General features: G+C 38.7%; 1 protein-coding gene across 1 annotated transcript in view; it reads right to left on the bottom strand.

Moving 5' to 3' along the window:
- The window catches only part of NELL2 (neural EGFL like 2), a gene marked incomplete in the record, with an annotated part of 1,888,857 nt that overhangs the window by 78,837 nt on the left and 1,783,317 nt on the right, over window positions 1-26,703 (bottom strand).

Here is a 26,703-nt window from a genome sequence, read left to right as displayed (position 1 = left end):
GAAACACTTCATTCCCCTACTTGTGAACTTTGCCATCTATGCCTCCTGCCCTAAACATATAAAGTTCAAGTCACCACACCACCCAGGAAAGTCCCAAACTACCCGTCTTTGTACAACCCATCTTCAAAAGAAAGAATTCAAGTATATTCCCAGAAATGAAATATTAACTGGGTTTTCCTAGTGGAACATGCTAGAGTCATAATATTAGAAGGAGCTGAGACTTTTTTCAGTGCCTGACAAGATGAGAAGCTATGCTGAGTGGCTTTGAATCACAGTCGGTACAATATTGATTTGGAATTGCACTGGAGGTAGGAGCATATATAATGCATCAGGCCTACAGCAAAAAGTCCCACACAGGTGAATGTAATTAATAACTCTAGTTTCAGCTTTGTTTTTAGTTACTTTTTGCACTCTTACAATAGACCTGATATCAGACAGGAGTTAAAATTTAGTACATTACGTGGAACTAACCTGGGTTTAATGCCCCAAAGCTCTTCTTGTAGGCTGTGATACTGAGCAAGTCCCTAAGCTATTCATTTGGCATTGAGGCTCTCTTGTATGCTGCACTTCAGTTTTTTTTTTTTTTTGCCCCATACGTTCTGGAATTTCTAATGCATAAATGAAAGAAAAGCCTCTGCGGGGCCTGACACAATGTTATTTCCATACTGTGGGGCTTGACACAATGTTATTTTCATACTGCGGGGCTTGACACAATGTTATTTTCATACTGCTGGGCCTGACACAATGTTATTTTCATACTGCGGGGACTGACACAATGTTATTTTCATACTGCGGGGCCTGACACAATGTTATTTTCATACTGAGGGGCCTGACACAATGTTATTTTTATACTGCGGGACCTGACACAATGTTATTTTCATATTGTGGGGCCTGACACAATGTTATTTTCATACTGCAGGGCCTAACACAATGTTATTTTCATACTACAGGGCCTGACACAATGTTATTTTCAGACAGTGATGCTTGACACAATGTTATTTTTAGACTGCGGGGCTTGACACAATGTTATTTTCATACTGTGGGGCATACTGTGGGGTCTGACACAATGTTATTTTCATACTGCGGTGCCTGACACAATGGTATTTTCATACTGCGGGGCTTGACACAATGTTATTTTCATACTGCGGGGCCTGACACAATGTTATTTTCAGACTGTGATGCTTGACACAATGTTATTTTCATACTGCGGGGCTTGACACAATGTTATTTTCATACTGTGGGGCATACTGCGGGGCCTGACACAATGTTATTTTCATACTGCGGGGCCTGACACAATGGTATTTTCATACTGCGGGGCTTGACACATTGTTATTTTCATACTGCTGGGCCTGACACAATGTTATTTTCATACTGCGGGTCCTAACACAATGTTATTTTCATACTGCGGGGCTTGACACAATGTTATTTTCATACTGCGCGGCTTGACACAATGTTATTTTCATACTGTGGGGTATACTGCGGGGCCTGACACAATGTTATTTTCATACTGCGGGGCCTGACACAATGGTATTTTCATACTGCTGGGCTTGACACAATGTTATTTTCATACTGCGGGGCCTGACACAATGTTATTTTCATACTTCGGGGCCTGACACAATGTTATTTTCATACAGCGGGGCCTGACACAATGTTATTTTCGTACTGCGGGGCTTGACACAATGTTATTTTCATACTGCGGGTCCTGACACAATGTTATTTTCATACTGCGCGGCCTGACACAATGTTATTTTCATACTGCGGGGACTGACACAATGTTATTTTCATACTACGGGGCCTGACACAATGTTATTTTCATACTGTGGGGCTTGACACAATGTTATTTTCATACTGCGGGGCTTGACACAATGTTATTTTCATACTTCTGGGCCTGACACAATGTTATTTTCATACTGCGGGGCCTGACACAATGTTATTTTCATACTGCGGGGCCTGACACAATGTTATTTTCATACTGAGGGGCCTGACACAATGTTATTTTTATACTGCGGGGCCTGACACAATGTTATTTTCATATTGCGGGGCCTGACACAATGTTATTTTTATACTGCGGGGCCTGACACAAAGTTATTTTCATACTACGGGGCCTGACACAATGTTATTTTCAGACTGTGATGCTTGACACAATGTTATTTTCATACTGCGAGGCTTGACACAATGTTATTTTCATACTGTGGGGCCTGACACAATGTTATTTTCATACTGCGGAGCCTGACACAATGGTATTTTCATACTGCGGGGCTTGACACAATGTTATTTTCATACTGCGGGGCCTGACACAATGTTATTTTCAGACTGTTATGTTTGACACAATGTTATTTTCATACTGCGGGGCTTGACACAATGTTATTTTCATACTGTGGGGCATACTGCGGGGCCTGACACAATGTTATTTTCATACTACGGGGCCTGATACAATGTTATTTTCAGACTGTGATGCTTGACACAATGTTATTTTCATACTCCAGGACCTGACACAATGTTAGTTTCATACTGCGGGGCCTGACACAATGTTATTTTCATACTGCGGGGCCTGACACAATGTTATTTTCATACTGCAGGGCTTGACACAATTTTATTATCATACTGCGGGGCCTGACACACTGTTATCTTCATACTGCGGGGCTTGACACAATGTTATTTTCATACTGCTGGGCTTGACACAATGTTATTTTCATACTGCGGGGCCTGACACAATGTTATTTACATACTGCAGGGCCTGACACAATGTTATTTTCATACTGCAGGGCTTGACACAATGTTATTTTCATACTGCGGGGCCTGAAACAATGTTATTTTCATACTGCGGGGCCTGACACAATGTTATTTTCATACTGCGGGGCCTGACACAATGTTTTTTTCATACTGCGGGGCCTGACACAATGTTATTCTCATACTGTGGGGCCTCACAAAATGTTATTTCCATACTGCAGGACCTGACACAATGTTATTTTCATAATTTGGGGCTTGACACAATGTTATTTTCATACTCCGGGGCTTGACACAATGTTATTTTCATACTGTGGGGCATACTGTGGGGCCTGACACAATGTTATTTTCATACTGCGGGGCCTGACACAATGGTATTTTCATACTGCGGGGCTTGACACAATGTTATTTTCATACTGCGGGGCCTGACACAATGTTATTTTCATACTGCAGGGCCTGACACAATGTTATTTTCATACTGAGGGGCTTGACACAATGTTATTTTCATACTGCGAGGCCTGACACAATTTTATTTTCATACTGTGGTGCCTGACACAATGCTATTTTCATACTGCGGGTCCTGACACAATGTTATTTTCATACTCCGGGGCCTGACACAATGTTATTTTCATACTGCCGGGCCTGACACAATGTTATTTTCATACTGTGGGGCCAGACACAATGTTATTTTCATACTGCGGGGCTTGACACAATGTAATTTTCATACTGCTGGGCTTGACACAATGTAATTTTCATACTGCTGGGCCTGACACAATGTTATTCTCATACTGCGGCGTCTGACACAATGTTTTTCTCATACTGTGGGGCCTGACACAATGTTATTTTCATACTGCGGGGCTTGACACAATGTTATTTTCATACTGCGGGGCCTGACACAATGTTATTTTCATACTGCGGGGCCTGACACAATGTTATTTTCATACTGCGGGGCTTGACACAATGTTATTTTCATACTGTGGGGCCTGACACAATGTTATTTCCATACTGTGGGGCCTGACACAATGTTATTTTCATACTGCGGGGCTTGACACAATGTTATTTTCATACTGCGGGGCTTGACACAATGTTATTTTCATACTGTGGGGTATACTGCAGGGCCTGACACAATGTTATTTTCATACTGCGGGGCCTGACACAATGGTATTTTCATACTGCGGGGCTTGACACAATGTTATTTTCATACTGCGGGGCCTGACACAATGTTATTTTCATACTGCGGGGCCTGACACAATGTTATTTTCATACAGCGGGGCCTGACACAATGTTATTTTCATACTGTGGGGCTTGACACAATGTTATTTTCATACTGCGGGGCTTGACACAATGTTTTTTTTATACTGCTGCGCCTGACACAATGTTATTTTCATACTGCGGGGCCTGACACAATGTTATTTTCATACTGCGGGGCCTGACACAATGTTATTTTCATACTGAGGGGCCTGACACAATGTTATTTTTATACTGCGGGGCCTGTCACAATGTTATTTTCATATTGCGGGGCCTGACACAATGTTATTTTCATACTGCGGGGCCTGACACAAAGTTATTTTCATACTACGGGGCCTGACACAATGTTATTTTCAGACTGTGATGCTTGACACAATGTTATTTTCATACTGTGATGCTTGACACAATGTTATTTTCATACTGTGGGGCATACTGCGGGGTCTGACACAATGTTATTTTCATACTGCGGGGCCTGACACAATGGTATTTTCATACTGCGGGGCTTGACACAATGTTATTTTCATACTGCGGGGCCTGACACAATGTTATTTTCAGACTGTGATGCTTGACACAATGTTATTTTCATACTGCGGGGCCTGACACAATGTTATTTTCATACTGCGGGGCCTGACACAATGTTATTTTAATACTGCAGGGCTTGACACAATGTTATTTTCATACTGTGGGGCCTGACACAATGTTATTTTCATACTGCGGTGCTTGAGACAATGTTATTTTCATACTGCGGGGCGTGACACAATGTTATTTTCATACTACGGGGCTTGACACAATGTTATTTTCATACTGCGGGGCGTGACACAATGTTATTTTCATACTGCGGGGCCTGACACAATGTTATTTTCATACTGCGGTGCTTGACACTATGTTATTTTCATACTGCGGGGCCTGACACAATGTTATTTTCATACTTTGGGGCCTGACACAATGTTATTTTCATGCTGCAGGGCATAACACAATGTTATTTTCATACTGCGGGTCCTGACACAATGTTATTTTCATACTGCGGGGCTTAACGCAATGTTATTTTCCTACTGCGGGGTTTGACACAATGTTATTTTCCTACTGCGGGGCCTGACACAATGTTATTTTCATACTGCAGGGCCTGACACAATGTTATTTTCATACTGCAGAGCTTGACACAATGTTATTTTCATATTGCGGGGCCGGATACAATGTTATTTTCATACTGCGGGGCGCGACACAATGTTATTTTCATACTGCGGGGCCTGACACAATGTTATTTTCATACTGCGGGGCTTGACACAATGTTATTTTCATACTGTGGTGCCTGACCCAATGTTATTTTCATACTGCATGGCCTGACACAATGTTATTTTCATACTGTGAGGCTTGACACAATGTTATTTTCATACTCCGGGGCTTGACACAATGTTATTTTCATACTGTGGCGCATACTGCGGGGCCTGACACAATGTTATTTTCATGCTGCGGGGCCTGACACAATGGTATTTTCATACTGCGGGGCTTGACACAATGTTATTTTCATACTGCGGGGCCTGACACAAGGTTATTTTCATACTGAGGGGTCTGACACAATGTTATTTTCATACTGCGGGGCCTGACACAATGTTATTTTTATACTGCGGGTCCTGACACAATGTTATTTTCATACTGCGAGGCTTGACACAATGTTATTTTCATACTGTGGGGCCTGACACAATGTAATTTTCATACTGCGGGGCCTGACACAATGTTATTTTCATAGTGCGGGGCTTGACCCAATGTTATTTTCATACTGCGGGGCCTGACACAATGTTATTTTCATACTGTGGGGCCTGGCACAATGTTATTTTTATACTGCAGGGCTTAACACGATGTTATTTTCATACTGCGGGGCCTGACACAATGTTATTTTCACACTGCCGGGCCTGACACAATGTTATTTTCATACTGCGGGGCCTGACACAATGTTATTTTCATACTGCGGGGCTTGACACAATGTTATTTTCATACTGTTGGGCTTGACACAATGTAATTTTCATACTGCGGGGCCTGACACAATGTTATTCTCATACTGCGGGGCCTGACACAATGTTATTTTCATACTGCGGGGCTTGACACAATGTTATTTTCATACTGCAGGGCCTGACACAGTGTTATTTTCATACTGCGGGGCCTGACACAATGTTATTTTCATACTGTGCTGCCTGACACAATGTTATTTTCATACTGCAGGGCTTGACACAATGTTATTTTCATACTGTGGGGCCTGACACAATGTTATTTTCATACTGCAGGGCCTGACACAATGTTATTTTCATACAACGGGGCTTGACACAATGTTATTTTTATACTGCGGGGCTTTACACAATGTTATTTTCATACTGCGGGGATTGACACAATGTTATTTTCATACTGTGGGTCCTGACACAATGTTATTTTCGTACTGCGGGTCCTGACACAAAGTTATTTACATACTGCGGGGCTTGACACTATGTTATTTTCATACTGCGGGGCCTGACACATTGTTATTTTCATACTGCATGGCCTTACACAATGTTATTTTCATACTGCAGGGCCTGACACAATGTTATGTTCATACTGTGGGGGCCTGACACAATGTTGTTTTCATACTGCGGGGCCTGACACAATGTTATTTTCATACTGCTGGGCTTGACACAATGTTATTTTCATACTGTGGGGCCTGACACAATGTTATTTTCATATTGTGGGGCCTGACACAATGTTATTTTCATACTGTGGGGCCTGACACAATGTTATTTTCATACTGCGGGGCCTGACACAATGTTATTTTCATACCGCGGGGCCAGACACAATGTTATTTTCATACTGCGGGGCTTGACACAATGTTATTTTCATACTGCAGGGCCTGACACAATGTTATTTTCATACTGTGGGGCCTGACACAATGTTATTTTCATACTGCGGGGCCTGACGCAATGTTATTTTCATACTGTGTCAGATGCTGCTCTATTACAGCATCTCGAACAAAGGATGCCCTTAGCTTCAATGTTATGTCCTGCACTGAAAAGAAAATGACTCGGTTTACTCATTAGAATGTTGATGGTCATTTAGAAAGTGTTGCTTATATTTATATGGTACTTACTTATGCAGAAAAGAAAGAAGGTCTTGTAATGCAGTTAAGGATCATTTGCCTGCCTGGCTAACAAAGCCAGTAGGTCAACATTCCTCAAAGATATCCACTGACCTGTCATTACATCACATACCCAAATGATTAAATTATGATAGTTATAGTAACAATTTAAGCTAGGTATTTGCCATATTTATTTTTCTTTTTTGCTGTTTGATATTTTAACAGAAGTAAGATTTTGTAAAGATATTGAGTCTAACACAGAAAAAGTAGAATTACAGGCTGTGTTTAGATTTAAAAAATGCTTCTTGCTTTGATTGCCTCTTTTCTGGAACAGTGTAGTGCCCATCAAATGTGCATTTTTTACTTATTAATTTGTCATCACATCAAACAAATAATATATCCCGAGAGATATATATGGATTGCAAAATTGTCAGTAAATCTATGTTTCTTATTTACTTGTAGGAGAATGCCAAAACTGTTTCACAAAAATATTACTCTGAGATAAATGCTTTATGAGCTGCCAGTAAAAAGCTTACTATATTCCTTCTTCTTTGCTTCTTTTGAATACATTGAAGAGCTAAAGATAGTTAAGCACAGGCTCCAAGAATGAAAAATGATTATGGATGCATCTCTCACATCTTTAGTACTGTTACATTCTTTAATGGTTGCCTTGAAACATTGCCTGTGCTCACTGTGTGCTGTAATCTAATGTTATTATCTTACATTATGCTGTGTTATTCGTTAATAAGATTGGCCACAGTAATGTATTAGTTCCAGGTGCATGCATTTCAGGCATAGTCTGTGTGCACAGTATGTCTATTCAGTACCATTAAATTAGTAGACAAGAAAGCTACATAAATGCCAACTGAAAGTCTGAGGACTTTTTATCTTTATTTTGACATTTGTTGACTGAGTTAGTCCGAATGGGCAGGTTCCCCTTTTCAGTTTGGACTTGAGAAGAAAAACTCAAGACTTAAACATACATGGTATAGACAGAGAATACCATACGTTGCAATACAATTACTATTTATACACAAACACAACATAACACAATAATTTGTTCATCTGAAGCAAAATGCAAAGAATCCTTACACAGTTTGAATATTCAGTTAAAACATGAGAGTAATATAATTACACTCAATACAGAAATATCAGTTGATAGCTAATAGTGAGAATTAATGACAAGATTAACATAGAAATATGTTAGAACATAGACTATCGAATATGTTAGAATATCAAAAACTAAGAAAAAAGTCAGATATCCTGTATTGTGGAAATAGGTGTTATGTTAGAATATATTACGTTAGACTATCAGAAACTAAGAAACAAGTCAGATGTTCTGTATTTAGGAAATAGGTGTTATGTTAGAATATATTACATGTTAGACTATCAGAAACTAAGAAAAAGGTCAGAAAGATCACTATAGCTGTGATCCTTGGAACAGTGAGAATTTAAGTGTAAATAAGGGGAATTCATACTAATTTCCTGATTGCTGTATATTGGAATAGACTCTCAACTCTGATATACAGTGATCTCAGAGTTAGTATTCACAAGAAGTGGGTGTATGTGTGCAGGGCATAGCACCCCACATCAGTGGCAAAAAAAGGTGTCCTCCCCCCTTGCAAAACACCTCAAAAGTCTCATTATAAGGTTTGGAATTCACTGTTTTTGTCAGAACTGTGGTTTAATTTTTGATGTGTCAGGTTACCCAGAATCAGTTTTCATACTTCCAATCGGGAGCTGGGTTACATGACAAAGGGCATGTATTAATATATGAGGTTACCCAGAATCAGTTTTCATACTTCCAGTCGGGAGCTGGGTTACATGACAAAGGGCATGTATTAATATAAGAGGTTACCCAGAATCAGTTTTCATACTTCCAGTCGGGAGCTGGGTTACACAACAAAGGGCATATATTAATATACGAGGTTACCCAGAATCAGTTTTCATACTTCCAGTCAGGAGCTGGGTTACATGACAAAGGGCATGTATTAATATACGAGGTTACCCAGAATCAGTTTTCATACTTCCAGTCGGAGCTGGGTTACATGACAAAGGGCATGTATTAATATACGAGGTTACCCAGAATCAGATTTCATACTTCCATTTGGGAGCTGGGTTACACGACATAGGGCATGTATTAATATACGAGGTTACCTACCAGCTGACCTACTGCGTAACCTTTTTAATTTCAGTCTCTCCTTAGGTTATGTACTTGATGTTTGAAGAACTGCTATTGTGACCCTGTCACACAAAGGCGGACCAACTACCAGCTCACAGCTACAGACCCATAATTTCATCAGTGTTATGTGAAAGGCAATGGAACATATCGTATCTGAGCTTATTAATACAGATTTAGGTAACTTCCTGAAATTTGACCCAAACCTATTTAATCTTGGCAGACTCTGTGTCTTTCACCTTGTGGACTTTTTCAAAAAGGTAACTGTAATGGACATGTCATTTAATACTGCCTGTTTATATCTTACCTCAGTATTTAATAAACTCCCCCTGCAGGTATTACTCATAAGCTTCGTATATTTAATATAAATCCTAATGATGAAGAGCTAATTGGTTAACTGGCAGAACCTATCTCATAAAGTAGCAGGACCATCCTCTGAATGCAAAAAGGTTATTTGTGTTTAACCATAGCATTCAGTGTCTTCCTTTTCAGCATCTATTTCTCTGATATCCAGTCTTACACTCCAGACTTGACTTGATCTAAGCTTGCAGATGACTGCAAACTCAACAAGCAGTTACTTCAGCAACAGCTTGAGTATGCTAACTGATCTTCTACTAACAATGGTCTTAAGTTAAATACTAAGAAATGGTCTGTGGTTCTATGTGGTAAATAAATGTTTCCCACCTGCTACCATATAAATAACACACCCTTCCAAACTGGTGTCTTCACGAATATGGGCATCTGTGTTGACAACTCACTGTCATTTGACTATCATGTCTCCGCAATAGTATAACCATCCTTTAGTTTAGCAAAACACTTTCCACAATCATTTCTTCTAGCTCAAAAGCCATCTTATTTTGTGCTCATCCTTCATAAGGCCCATTATTCAATGTAATCCTTCTTTTCACATGAACCTTTCTATTCATACTGCTCCACTTCAGAGGCCTTACAGATTCCTAACTAAAAATATCTCTGGCCTCAATCCCCTTAGTTTCCTAGATAGACATGGATGCTGTATTTTTTGGCACTCAGTCTCCTATCAACTCCTTTGGCATGACCTCTGCCTTATTTTAAGAAAACTTATTCGATACCTTTGTAAAACTAATGGCTCCCCAAACACCAATAACAAGGATCTCAAACTACACCACCCCAAAAAAAAAGACTAATTGGCATGATAGGTACCTATCCCAGCCCCATATAACAAGTTCACTATACATGTCAAGCAAAGCAATATTCCTTCCACTTTCAAAGTTAATCATCATTATCATCATCTTCATTATCATCATCAGCCCCCTTTTTTCCCATTTTTTCTACACGGGGTTGGGGTATCGTGTTAACTGTCGCCATCTCTCAATTCAGTGCCACACTCATACCTGACTGTCAAAGATCTTCTCTCACACAATCCATCCACCTCTTTGCTGGATGCCCTCATTTTCTCTTGTTGTAATGAAAACCTTTGAACTAAGTTAAAGTACGCACTAACATTTTCAAAGTTGCCTGGGAAAATAGACTTGAGTATATGGAACTCCTCTGGAAACTTAAACTAGATGCTACTATGACACCAGGTTTAAATGACTTGGTTTCTATTCATTCTGTACTTAAGTTGAGGTCTGCAAAACTATGATTATATTTTCATTTTACTTTTTAGTATTTTTTGGTTTTATTACTGACTTAAACTTTGAAAAAGTTAGTTTGTACTTTAACTTGCTTCAAGCTTTTCTTTACATGGTATTACCATTTACTGTGATACGCTGCTGACTGGTTGACTCACTTTAACTGAATTAACTGTTTAATTAGTTTTTTATTGATTGTGTTATTTAAGTTGGAATGGCACTCAAACTGTAGTTCTGATGAAGTCCTAATGAAGGACGAAAGCAGTTAACTCTTATTTTATGCTGCAATAAATCTGGATTTTTATCATCTTACCACTGACTGCTTTGTGCTTGGGTCAACGTGGATTTTGGTCATTTTTTACTAGTCAGTGTTTGGATCCTACATTGGGCACACCTGTTTTGGGGTGATTTGTATTCCATTCCCCTATCTTTTGCTGAAATTCTTTTTCAGAGTCTGTACTGCCACATCATCTGCAGACAGCAACTTTATTGATCTGTCCCCTCCAACCTGTTTACTAATGTAGTCCATCACCAATATGAACAGCAGTGAGCTCAGAGCTGAACCCTGGTGTACACCCACTCCCACTGGGAACCCCTCTGTGAGACCAGACACTGCTTATAATTCAGTCATTAGGCCCTTGTACATAGCCTGCACTATTTCTATCAATGTTTCTGTGACTTTGAACCTCTACAAGACTGCCCAAATCAGCTTTCTTGGGACCTTGTCACATGCTTCCTCTAAATCTAAGAATACCCAGTTGGATTCTTTCCTCATCTCTAGCTTCTTCTCAACTGTCTGTCTCATGGTAAACATCAAGTCAGTTGTGCTGCGTCCTGATCTGAATCTGAACTACTCATCTCCCATCTTACTTTCTACTGCTCTGCATATTCATTTATAAATCATCTTCTCCAGAACTTTCATGCAGTGTGACAGGAGTTGATACCCCTGCACTGACCACTGCTGTGGATGCCCCCTTTCAAAGTTAATGTTGGTAATAAAATGGGCAGTAACAGATTCTCCCATGTGGTATCCTGCATAGTCCTTCTGGAAAACTAGCAGGGTCAAACAAGACTGAATTACATAGAAGTTACATAGAAATCCAAGGGCCTCATTTGACAAAGAGCTTAATGGTCTTAATGAATGATTGTATAGTATCTGTCTATTAGCTTGTAGACCTACAGTACAAAAGGTCAAGCAACACAAACTATGATAACAGTTACACTTCATGCAGTCCTATGGACTATTAGACAGCTTAAATGAGTAAGAGGGAACCATACTTAAAATACATAACAGATGGAAATGGACAAGACACAATTAATTTCTTTAAAATTTAAAAATGAGTTACTTATTAACGTGTGGTTTCTTATAAAATTCTGCAAACCACTAAACTTGTTTGAGAAAAGACTCAGAGGAAACTGTTTTGCAAATCTGCACATGTAATCTTGTACATTTATTGGCGCATTCTTTACTAGTCAAACAGCTACTATACAGTTTGCATACAACCACTGATTCTTTTTAGCTGCTGCCATTATATGAACTCAAAATATCTAAACTGGGACAGTTAATAACAGTGAATTTATTCATTATGGATATTTTTAGATGCTAACTGCATCATTTAGTATCTCTCTTCACTGAAAATATCTGCAAATAAGACAACTGGTAGTGTAATAGTTCAACTACGATATCCAGATTTTCATGAGAAGATGCTCACAGTTCCATACTGAAAGGCATGTTACAGAAATCTAGGATTTATGCATATATTAAATGGCATCTGCCTGTGACCTTAAATAGTTTTATAAAACGTGTGAAAGACTCTGTCTTTAATTATATTTTAAAAGACGCAGGTTTGTAATGGAGAATGGCTGTGTGGCTTCCTGTGTGACCAGTGAATGAGCAGTGAAGGGAGTCCAGCTTCTGAATCTTACTGAATCTGCAGACTGGTATCAATGCACGTCATTGCTGACACACTGTGCATTTACCATGTGTTCATCATAGCGTTACAGAGAGGACACGCCAAAAGCAAATCTTGTCATAGTGGGAAAAACTGCCCATTCAGCTACCCCATTGATACAGCCAGAAGGAGACATCATTAAACACATGCCACTGGCTGAAGACATGGTGCAGATTCATCCAGTTTTAGAGTGTGACATACCCTTTACAGACAGGGACCCTGAGCAAATCTCCACTGTAGTAGTAGTTGTACCCCGGGTTGCAAATGCATGTTGCTCTGCACACTGTGTTAAAACACATATGTGGCCCGCAGTGATGATTTCACACTGCCACCTGCCAGTTGACGTGTGTGATGACTTCACAGAGTAATGACAGTACATGACCAGGTGGCACAAACTATAAGATGTTTTCAGCTGCACCAACAGTCACAATATCGATGGTTGCCACACAGTAGGATTCTGTTTGAAAATATGTGTAGTGGCGCCAGATGGGAGGAGTGTCATGCCTGGGTATGAGTGGAACATCCTAGGACTTCAGAAATTAGAGCAAAAATTTAATGATACACAAAACCACCAATATCACATATATACGACTGACTCACACACACACACACACATACACACACACACACACACACACACACACACACACACACACACACACACACACACACACACACACACACACACACACACTCACACAAACACACATACACATGCAACACAGCTGTAACAGGAGTCATATGCTTGTACAGCACCACAGAGCTTTTCAGGGTCAACATTAATATGTGGCAAATAATTTATTCCTTAGCAGGAACTTACAGTGCAATATCTGCACCTGATGTACTGCATATTTCATCATTAGCATCAGCATCAAACACCTCTTTTCCAATTTTGTACATGGGGTCAAGGTGCCACATCAACAGTGACCATGACCTATAGCCAATATTTGTGCTTCAGGGTGGCAAACCCTGCCATGATCACTCTCCTGTAACACACACATACACACACGCATGCACGCACACACACACACACACACACACACACACACACACACACACACACACACACACACACACACACACCCATGGACACATACACACACACACACACACACACACACACACACACACACACACACACACACACACACACACACTCACGGTTTAGAGTGCTAGATTCACCTACTGCTGTAAACCCTTACTACCCTAAAAGGTGACCAGTTCCTTTCCTACTGCCACTTTTGCATGTGCCATTATAGATTTAGGTCAATGTTACTTACCTTGTGCATTTTGTTAATTGATTGCTCTCCTGAATAGGACTTTTTGCTAGTAGATGCAAAAGGTTAGACTTCCGAACGTAGCCCTTAAGTGATGTTAAATTTTTTTGTTAACCTGCCACAGCTTAACATGTACCAGTCATGTTCTAAAGCAAGTGTAAGCAACAAAGCTTTGGAGTTGGATTCAACCTGCTTACCATATGCAATACCAAATTATACAGTTTATTATGCAAACACAGTTGTATTTGCATTTTATTTTGTTGGTAAGGATGACCCCCCCTGAATATTTTTTTCAGAGCTGAAAATCCCAGCCATGACATCATAAAAGAGTGAACCCCTAGCTCATGACTACTAAAATTAATGTAATAGTCTACTGCATTTCCTTGTTAAATCCATCAGAAGTAGTTTTTTACTTCCTAGAAAAACAAGTTGTCCACTAGTTCTTGCAGATGGAATATTTCACACTAAAAATTAAGTCATGATGATGATGATGATTTAGTAGTGAAACCACAATTTAAATAAGAGGCAGCTGCACAGGTAAGTTACTCTTTGATTACTCATAATGCTTGCTGTTTCATAAAAGCCATTGGCCCATACCTACTATGACATCATTTTGTGGGTGTGGTTATTGAGAAAAGCTAACTAAACAGTGAAACTAACGCACCCTACAATCTTTATCTTTTCAAAACCTTTTCTACCTTTACCATGAGGAGTATAACAGGAAATGAAATTAACTGTAAAGCAAAGGCACTTGTGAGAAAAAGCAATAAACTGTGAGGCTGCAAAGCTACATTGTGTTATCTGTCTATAGTTCCACAATCTATCTGCAGGTTAAATAAACAGGTCTGCTGTTCCAGTTTGGGTAATCGGTGCTGTCATTTAATGAAGCTCACTATGTTTTCTAAGCTCTTCTGCCCATTTAGCAGTATATAACACTCCACTGACATGATAACCAGTATATAACACTCCACTGACATGATAACCAGTATATAACACTCCACTGACATGATAACCAGTATATAACACTCCATTGACATGATAACCAGTATATAACACTCCACTGACATGATAACCAGTATATAACACTCCACTCACATGATAACCAGTATATAACACTCCACTCACATGATAACCAGTATATAACACTCCACTGACATGATAACCAGTATATAACACTCCACTGACATGATAACCAGTATATAACACTCCACTCACATGATAATCAGTATATAACACTCCACTGACATGATAACCAGTATATAACACTCCACTCACATGATAACCAGTATATAACACTCCACTGACATGATAACCAGTATATAACACTCCACTGACATGATAACCAGTATATAACACTCCACTGACATGATAACCAGTATATAACACTCCACTGACATGATAACCAGTATATAACACTCCACTGACATGATAACCAGTATATAACACTCCACTGACATGATAACCAGTATATAACACTCCACTCACATGATAACCAGTATATAACACTCCACTCACATGATAACCAGTATATAACACTCCGCTGACATGATAACCAGTATATAACACTCCACTGACATGATAACCAGTATATAACACTCCACTGACATAACCAGTATATAACACTCCACTGACATGATAACCAGTATATAACACTCCAGTGACATGATAACCAGTATATAACACTCCAGTGACATGATAACCAGTATATAACACTCCACTGACATGATAACCAGTATATAACACTCCACTGACATGATAACCAGTATATAACACTCCACTGACATGATAACCTGCACAGGCACTCTAGTACTGTAATTGGTGAACACTGCTTTTGGCATTTTTATCTATAAATAATTTTTTCATGAAACTATCCTATATCCTTTGCTCACTGTGTATAGCTAGAGTACTCAGACTAAAATTAATGTGAACGCTGAATGGTAATAGGGTATGCAGTCATTCATTTAGCATAATGAATAACCTTTAATACCTTAAAATTCATCCATAGCATTAAAACAAGACTAGGTATCATTATGTCAACAGCGGAAGAAGAATTCTTTTGACTTTATGCCATAATTTATAATCAAATGGAATTTTATACTAATATCCTCATAGCAGTATGCTGATGTTTTGTAAATACATCTAAATTCTTCATTACTTGGTCATGGTAAGCAGATACTGAAACATTGTCATCTACAAGGCTGAAGTGTTATAAAGCAAATAGCTTGTCTTAACAGGAATGTATAGAGTCAGCCAATGAAAATCCACATGTACATGTAGACTCCACATAGAAGGTATTATTGTCACTAATACACAGTATGAATAACTTAACATTGGGTCAGGTAACACGTACCCCACCTTCACTCAGTAGCATAAAAGGAGTGCACTAGGATTAAGTCCTTCCTGGACTTTGTATCCATTCCAGGGTCATAGTACCCTATATTGTTCCACTATGCCACAACCCTTTTCAATATAATCATCTCACACACAGACCAGTAACTGAGCTCCTGACTTCACTATACATCTCGTCCATCCAAAGGAAACAAACTCCACCCCCTCCCAGGGTCTCCAGGCAGACTGACCATAAATGATGTAGCTGTCAGATGGCTTGCATTATAACTATTTTCCCTACTTTCTTCATCATCTACATTAAAATCCATCAAAATGTTTCCTTTTCTGTCAATTAAACCATCTGATTTCATCTCTCTTTTCATTCTTAAATCTCTCCTTATTTGCAAAAATCAGGCCCTTAGCTTTTTCTTACTTTCCCCTCCTAACCGCTTAACTTCCACTGACTTGCAATCTCTTTATCAACCCGCAGATTAACCCGCAGTACAATAAACCGCTGGCAGTACACCGTTCTCTGTTCCACTGCCTTTCATCCTCCATCATTCCAAACATATACACAGACCATGTCTGGTGCATTCCTTGCCCATGTACCTGTGACCACATTATCTGTGATCATTCTGCAAGTCCCTCACCTCCTCACATTTTCACCATATGTGCGTCCCTTGTCGTACACCTATGACCATATTATCTGTGATAGTTCTGTAAGTCCCTCACAACCCCACATTTGTACCATATGTGTATTTCTTCTACCTCTATCTTCCATGTCAAAGACCTTCCAGCAAAATGAACTATTTAAGTAAGATACTCAGACAGCCATCACTTCTCTCAGCTCATTATACACACACTCTCTCTCTCTCTCTCACTATTCTCTCAGAAAAAAGTTCACTTCCTTCACCTCTGGCACTTACCCTTGTGACATCCCACCACTGGACCAGTAATCAAGGAGCTTCAATCCTCACCACTGGCAACAGTGGGAGATGTACACTGTGAGGATGACAAGATACACACACACTATTTCCACATACAGCTCTCTGCATCAAGTGCAATTTCCCTTAAGAGCACACAGAGACCACAGTCAGTCTGAGGATGGTTCCTCCCTCTTTCACTAGGTCCCCAGGAAAACTCCCCACTGGCACAGCTATAGAGTTGAGATCTCAACTGAGTGGCAAAGCCAAGACCTCCAGCACCCTCTCTGTCCAACCAGTGCTTCGTGTCCCTACCCAAGTAGCTGACACATACACACACTATTTGAGGTTTGATTTAGACACACACCTGGAAAAGGCTGTCACAGGTTTACTAGTTAAGCCCCCTTTTGCTCAGACTGCAAGTTAGTTCTCAGTGCCACCAGCCAACTCCTCATCAGCTACTTTAAGGACCTTAACAATGGGTGTCCAAGCTTACTGTGTAATAGTAATACAAATGGTAGTTTGACACACAGCAAGGTTATTAGGAGTGGCCCACACAGTGTCACCACCAAATAAATATGCAAGTATTCTCAAAACTTAAATATCTCTAGACAGATCAGCACAATGAAAAGTTTAAATATATTCAATAATAAATAATAAAAGAACAAGAAAATATGAAGTATATATTCACAGTGAAATCAGAGTTCAAAATCACAGGAAATATTTAAAACAACATTGCAGGGCAGTCTCAAATAAATAAAGAAAAATGTCTAAACTAAGCTTTGCTATATTCCTGACTATATCCAAGAGAATTATACTATTCCCTAAAAACTTACTTCATCAGAGCAAGTCAGATGTGGTGAATGGTTCTTGTTGTTGGATCCAAAACAGAATGCAGAATGCCCTGTCTCTCCAAGAGACTTTTTAAATTAATATCTCAAATATAACTGCTGGGATAGCTTGCAGAATGACATAATTTCTTGTCATCTGACTCTATCCCAGGTGAAACTCCTACTGCTGTAAGTTGGCAGTAGTTAGCATCCACCTCTGAAAATACATAGACCTCAGATCTTTGGTAGATGCTGGAAGTCAAAAAACAATTGCATTCCTTCGAATTTAAAAACTAGAAATTAGTTCACTCTAAAGGTGATACTGAAAAGTTCTCAGCACAGACTCTGTGTCTGTAGCTCATTGAAAACTGAAAGATACCATCTTTTATTGCATAACCATAAAGTAATTTAATTTCAGCTATTTTTCTGAAGTTATCCTCCTGCACTCCAGTTTCCACTGTTAAAATATATACATTTAAACAGTTACAACAGTGCATGTACATTTCTGTTCTCTTCCAGCAGGGCACACTGTGGTTACATTTTATGCACAAGCACTTTATAAAATACTTTTTTAACACACATACCAGTCTGATATACATGACATACAGTTCTAACACAGTTGTAACAGACGCATCCAATATAAACCATGTTGATATTTACAAATGACACATAACTGTCTACAAAATTCCAGATAGCTGTGCAGGCAGTATCTTCCCTCACCACAACCCTTTCCAGTTAGTATGTAGTTTACTCATCCTTCATTTCCTGTCCTTCTCACCTATTTCTTAATATATGCTGCCAACTCTATCCTTTCATGCAAATCAATATTGACCCATCTTAACATCTAGGCCCATTCTCTTAACATATGCCTGCCCATCTGCAATCCACTTATTCCATATTACTTATAATCATTTGTAACACAACCAAACCTTCTCCAGTAGGCTGAACTTGTTGTCCCAAGATTTCTCAAAGGTCATTAGTTCTCCTATGATCCAGATAACTCTGTAATCTATATTTTCCATCTGTTGAATTTTCCATCTTTAAAGCAATTTGAGCATCTCCCTCTAAAGTCGCTGATACATTCCATGTCTTCACTCTTTCTAACTCGGCTCTACCTTTCAAACAATTCCCAAATTTACTGATTTATTTCAACAAGCACTGCTCTTTCATATGAACAATCCATGGCTTTGCCTCATCCAATCTTACCCTCATTGTCTTCCTCGGGTTTACAGCAACAATATACATCAGTGACATTGCTTTTGCCATTATAAGCTTATTTTCCATGTAAGATGTTTATTTATACTTTATTGTAAATGTTTCTGGCTTTGTACTTCAGTGTATTTCATGTGCTTTGTATTGTACATTTATAAGTTGCTTTGTGCTTTGGCACCTTGGTCATGGGAAAAATGGGTCATTGGACCAACCCATCCACCTAGTTAACAAATAAACACATAAAGTCAGACATAGGCCCACTCCTTAAACTTTAAATAGTCAAGAAGTTCCCTTTTCCAAAACACATTCACTCCCTTCTTCTGTATACAAAATAATCACATATATTCTACCTTTCTTTCAAATTCTAGGATACGTCAAGCAGCATATATCACAGGAGGTTTGACTAACAACCATGATTGGATGGGAAATGGGAAATTCAGCCTGGGGATCACTTCTGTGGCTCTGCTCGACAGGGGCACAGGAAAATCATTTTCTTGGGTGGCGAAAGCCAGGGTACATTTTTTGGCTAGGCTTGTATAGGCCCTAGGGCTGATAGCCTAGTACCTACCTATAACCCAAACTACATCAGTTCTGCCAGTTACAGTACTAACCCAGTAACTCCACCTCTGTAACAAGCACAATGTTAATGCAATTTAATCTAGTAAATTTCTTTATTTGGTGCCCAGTAACATGGCAGGGCCCTCAAAACAAGATACTATGTCCTTTTAGTGATTTTTTAGCCCCACAGAGCTTTAAATTAACATGTTTTTATTGTGACCAACCAGTTACTTCCTGGGTCAAATTTCCACCATGGATATTTGATAAGTTGATAAAATGGTTAAACGCATATATGTATCTGCTGTCATGATAATTGCATTAAGTACATATACAGTATGCATCTGCTGCCATGATGATTGCGCCAAACACATATATGTGTCTGCTGTCTTGATAATTGCACTCCTGCATCTCTACCTCTTAGAAAAAGAAATCTGGACAAAACCTAAAATAATGAGGGACAAAGGACCAAGATAAGGAAGAAGTTTTAAATACCACTCTAATAAACTTGAAAAGTTGCTAGATTAATATGTTTTGCATTGGTGTGCATATTTTGAAGGGCATGAGGTCTAAAACTCAAATGTCTGTCATTATTTAGTGGCTTCAATACTCATTGATTTATGAGAAAACCTCAACTTTTATGAGGAAAACCCACAAAATATAAAGAAAAAATCTTTACATTCTGCAAAAGTCTGCATAGTTGAGAGATATGATTGCACTAGAATTATTTTGTTGCACTGTGAAATTCTGGCTAATGTTAACATTGTATAAATTATTTAATCATAATCTACATATACTTGTACAATGTACTACAATGTGGAATATTTATGACTATGTTCTTTAGTATAAAGTTTACTCACTGTTCTGAGTAGCATAGTATTGTAGTACCCCAGTACTACTGTAGCACAGTATCACAGAAGTACAGTACCATAGTAGCACAGTATTACAGTAGTAAAGTAGTACATTATCACAGTAGTCTATTACCAGAATAGTACACTGTCACAGTAGTACAGCAGCACAGTACCACAGTAGTACAGCAGCATAATATCACAGCAGTACAGTACCACAGTAGCAGAATACTACAGTAGTACAGTACTACAGTATCATAGCATCACAGTGGTAGTACAGTATCTCAGTAGTACCGTGTCACAGTAGTACAGTACCACAGTAGTACAGTATCACAGTAGTACAGTGTTACAGTACAGTACCACAGTAGCAGAATACCACAGTTGTACACTTCAATATTACAGTATAACAGTGGTAGTAGAGTATCACAGCACTCCTGTGTCACAATAGTACAGTGCCACATTAGCATAGTACCACAGTATCACCATAGTACAGCAGCACAGTAGTACAAAATCACAGTAGTACAGCAGCATATCAGTGCAGTAGCACAGTAGTATATCTTGGTAGTACAATATCATAATAGTATACTGTCACAGCAGTATTGCAGTACAGTAGTACAATGTCACAGTAATACAGTATGCAATATCACAGTAGTACAGTATCAGAGTAGCACAGTAGCACAGTACCAGAATAATACAGTATCACAGTAATACAATGTCACAGTAGTACAGCACCACAGTAGTACAGTAATACAATAGTACAACAGCACAGTAATACAATATTATAGAACAGTAGTAGAGCAGCACAGTAGCACAGCAGTACTGTATCACAGTACAGTAGTAAAATAGCATGATAATACATCACCATAGTATTACAGTAGCATGGTAGCACAGTAGTACACTAGCATACTACTGTATCACAGTAGTATATCATCACAGTAGTATAGTATTGTGGTAGTACAGAAGCATAGTACTGCATCAATAGTACAGTTTCCCAGTAGTACATCACAGTACTGCAGTATCAGCATTGCACAGTAGTACAGCAGCACAGCAATACAACATCACAGTAGTACAGTGGCACAATATCACAGCAGTGTAGTGGTGCAGTAGTACATTATAGTAGTACAGCATCACAATAGTACAGTAATACAATGTCACAGTAGTACAGCATCACAATGGTTGAGTATCATGTTAACATACTAGTACATTAGCACAGTAGTACTGAATCTCAGAAGTACAGTAGTACAAAATCACTGCAGTACAGTAGCACAGTAGTACAATGTAACAGTAGTAAAGTAGCACAGTAGGACTGACTCTCAGTAGTACAATATCACAATAGCACAATAACACATTAGCAGAGTAGTACATCACATTAATACAGTAGTACTGTATTACAGTAATACATTAGCAGAGTAGTAGTGCATCACATTAATACAGTAGTACTGTATTACAGTAATACAGTAGCAGAGTAGTAGTGCATCGCATTATTACAGTAGTACTATATTACAGTAATACAGTAGCAGAGTAGTAGTGCATCGCATTAATACAGTAGTACTGTATTACAGTAATACAGTAGCAGAGTAGTAGTGCATCGCATTAATACAGTAGTACTGTATTACAGTAACACAGTAGCAGAGTAGTAGTGCATCGCATTAATACAGTAGTACTGTATTACAGTAACACAGTAGCAGAGTAGTAGTGCATCGCATTAATACAGTAGTACTGTATTACAGTAACACAGTAGCAGAGTAGTAGTGCATCGCATTAATACAGTAGTACTGTATTACAGTAACACAGTAGCAGAGTAGTAGTGCATCGCATTAATACAGTAGTACTGTATTACAGTAACACAGTAGCAGAGTAGTAGTGCATCGCATTAATACAGTAGTACTGTATTACAGTAACACAGTAGCAGAGTAGTAGTGCATCGCATTAATACAGTAGTACTGTATTACAGTAACACAGTAGCAGAGTAGTAGTGCATCGCATTAATACAGTAGTACTGTATTACAGTAACACAGTAGCAGAGTAGTAGTGCATCCCATTAATACAGTAGTACTGTATTTCAGTAACACAGTAGCAGAGTAGTAGTGCATCCCATTAATACAGTAGTACTGTATTACAGTAACACAGTAGCAGAGTAGTAGTGCATCCCATTAATACAGTAGTACTGTATTACAGTAACACAGTAGCAGAGTAGTAGTGCATCCCATTAATACAGTAATACTGCACTACAGTAACACAGTAGCAGAGTAGTGGTGCATCCCATTAATACAGTAGTACTGCACTACAGTAACACAGTAGCAGAGTAGTGGTGCATCCCATTAATACAGTAGTACTGCACTACAGTAACACAGTAGCAGAGTAGTGGTGCATCCCATTAATACAGTAGTACTGCACTACAGTAACACAGTAGCAGAGTAGTGGTGCATCCCATTAATACAGTAGTACTGCACTACAGTAACACAGTAGCAGAGTAGTAGTGCATCCCATTAATACAGTAGTACTGCACTACAGTAACACAGTAGCAGAGTAGTAGTGCATCCCATTAATACAGTAGTACTGCACTACAGTAATACAGTAGCAGAGTAGTAGTGCATCCCATTAATACAGTAGTACTGTATTACAGTAATACAGTAGCAGAGTAGTAGTGCATCCCATTAATACAGTAGTACTGTATTACAGTAACACAGTAGCAGAGTAGTAGTGCATCCCATTAATACAGTAGTACTGTATTACAGTAACACAGTAGCAGAGTAGTAGTGCATCCCATTAATACAGTAGTACTGTATTACAGTAACACAGTAGCAGAGTAGTAGTGCATCCCATTAATACAGTAGTACTGTATTACAGTAACACAGTAGCAGAGTAGTAGTGCATCCCATTAATACAGTAGTACTGTATTACAGTAACACAGTAGCAGAGTAGTAGTGCATCCCATTAATACAGTAGTACTGTATTACAGTAACACAGTAGCAGAGTAGTAGTGCATCCCATTAATACAGTAGTACTGTATTACAGTAATACAGTAGCAGAGTAGTAGTGCATCCCATTAATACAGTCGTACTGTATTACAGTAATACAGTAGCAGAGTAGTAGTGCATCCCATTAATACAGTCGTACTGTATTACAGTAATACAGTAGCAGAGTAGTAGTGCATCCCATTAATACAGTAGTACTGTATTACAGTAATACAGTAGCAGAGTAGTAGTGCATCCCATTAATACAGTAGTACTGTATTACAGTAATACAGTAGCAGAGTAGTAGTGCATCCCATTAATACAGTAGTACTGTATTACAGTAACACAGTAGCAGAGTAGTAGTGCATCCCATTAATACAGTAGTACTGTATTACAGTAATACAGTAGCAGAGTAGTAGTGCATCACATTAATACAGTAGTACTGTATTACAGTAACACAGTAGCAGAGTAGTAGTGCATCACATTAATACAGTAGTACTGTATTACAGTAACACAGTAGCAGAGTAGTAGTACATCACATTAATACAGTAGCACTGTATTACAGTAATACAGTAGCAGAGTAGTAGTGCATCACATTAATACAGTAGTACTGTATTACAGTAACACAGTAGCAGAGTAGTAGTGCATCACATTAATACAATAGTACTGTATTACAGTAATACAGTAGCAGAGTAGTAGTGCATCACATTAATACAGTAGTACTGTATTACAGTAATACAGTAGCAGAGTAGTTAGTTTAGCTGCATCACAGCAATTGCTTTTCCTGTTAGCTCCTTGGTACAATAGCTTTCTGTGTGGAGTCTGAATGTACTTTCTGTGTCTGTGCAGATTTTCACACAGGTCTCCAGCTTCCTCCCACATTCCAAAGTCATGCTACAGGTGAAATGGCAATCCTACGCACTGGCCATGGGTTTAAATGCCAAGTATAAATGAATGAGTAAGTGAATGTGCTTTGGGCAGTAGACTGGATTGCTACACATGCAACAGGCTAGCATTTGCCAGAATATACTGATTCTAACCTTAAAATAACAGGACGTCATGCAATTCTGAGTGGTTCTTTCAGATTACAATTTCTTGGAGTTTGGTTTGCACTTTGACCCCTGACTAGCCATCATAACATTAGCCAGCAGCATCACTACTTACTGAGCATGACTGTATGTGTGAGGTGGAGCTGGAGACACATGACAAAAACAGCAATGGCAGTGGAAGCGGTTAATGGTTATAAGGATGTGCTACCAGGCGCCTTCCTGGAGTCAAACGCAAGCTGATGAGAGGATCTTTTTTATTTTACATTAATATAATGCAGCCAGCTGCTAGCAAACCAGATAAGGTACTCTAATTATAATATTGAGACTGGACTCAGCTTAAGTGCAATGCAGTGCACTGGACAGCAGTGTCAGTTTCTTATGTAAGTAGTAAATAAACAAGCCTTAAATTATTCACAATGTTTTCTGTTTTAACGCACAGGTACAAGGTAATGGTTTGATCTTTCAACCAGTAAACAGCTAAAAAGTAAGTTAATGTTTCAATGAATATATTTTAAAGACATAAAAAGTATTTCTGTAAACATTACATGAATGAGTCAGTCCTGTTTTCAGAAGTACTGTAGACTGTTAGTGATTGTGGTATTTGATAAAGTACAGGCTTGTGACAGATTTTGGTTAATCTCTGTTAACATTGCTACTTCAAAGTACTTATTTCTTCATTTCAGTTCCTGAAGGGTGTGCCTTTTGTGCAGAGAGGACATTTTCCTACTAGTGTGTGCAAGGGCTTTTGTTGGAGTGCTCCATTTCCCTCCAACATCCTGAGATGGTATAGGTGAAATAGCTGTCATCAAATTTCCAGTAGGTGAGCACACCATGCACATTCATAGATTCATAGGTAAATACTAGGCTAACTACCCTGAAGGGCCATTTTAACCTTAGCCAATAACCTGAGATCAGAATCAAACCCTGTACTTTGTGTTTATGAGGTGAAGACATTACAAAACAAGCAGCGGCAACACAAACTAAAAAACAGAAACAAACACTCGTAAAATGGCCGCCGAGTAAGAAAACTGATTTAATGTATGAAGCGCTTTTCATTTGTTACATGAACAAACTTCCTCAGACACAAATGACATGAAGATAACAGTAATCTTTTGAACTTTAAACTAAGAACCATATGATAAAATCAGCCAATCAGAATATCAGCACAACAAAGCATCACCTAAACAACCAGCTACTAAACGTTAACCCCTTATATTCCATGCTCCTATACAACACACACTACCAGGGTAACTTCAAAACTAAAATATACCTCCATTACTTTACTAAAAATTCATTGAATACTACAAAGTACATTTCTAAATAAATAAAAAATAAACTATAAAAATAATGAAAAAAACTTTAAAGTAGCATACCAAACTTACATTAATCCACTTCTGAAACATAATACACCCACACAGGTAGAAAGAGGTGCATTGAATATACAACCTACTTTTCACCTCTGTAAGCATTTAAGTTTCAAAACACATCTTATTGAACATAAATTATTGATGCCAGGGAAATTATAAGCGTTGAGGTGAATCTGTCAAAATAATTCTAATTTCTCTAATTTTAGCAATGTGGGACCCCCTCTTATATCCTGCACCACCCGATCAATTCAATTTAAACTGTGGTCTTTTGCTGATAAAATGTGCTTGGCTAGTGCATTGTCTGTTTTACCTTTATTGATGGCATATTGATGTTCATAAACTCTTTCATGGAGTCAATGCTCCATTTTCCCTATATAGTATACAGGACAACATTGGCACTTCGCCAATTAGACCACAAACTTAGAATTACAATTAAACCTATATTTTAACTTGAATTGACTATTGATAACAAGAAAGGTACTGCCCACATCCATAAACCTGCAATAATTGCAGGACTCACATTTGAACATTCCTGGACATT

Source organism: Protopterus annectens, chromosome 11.part0 (genome assembly GCF_019279795.1).
Source record: "Protopterus annectens isolate FY-2018-M chromosome 11.part0, PAN1.0, whole genome shotgun sequence".
In the NCBI taxonomy this organism is placed as follows: Eukaryota; Metazoa; Chordata; order Ceratodontiformes; family Protopteridae; genus Protopterus; species Protopterus annectens.
Note: the sequence above shows the minus strand (reverse complement) of the source record. Positions and strands in the feature narration are given on the sequence as shown.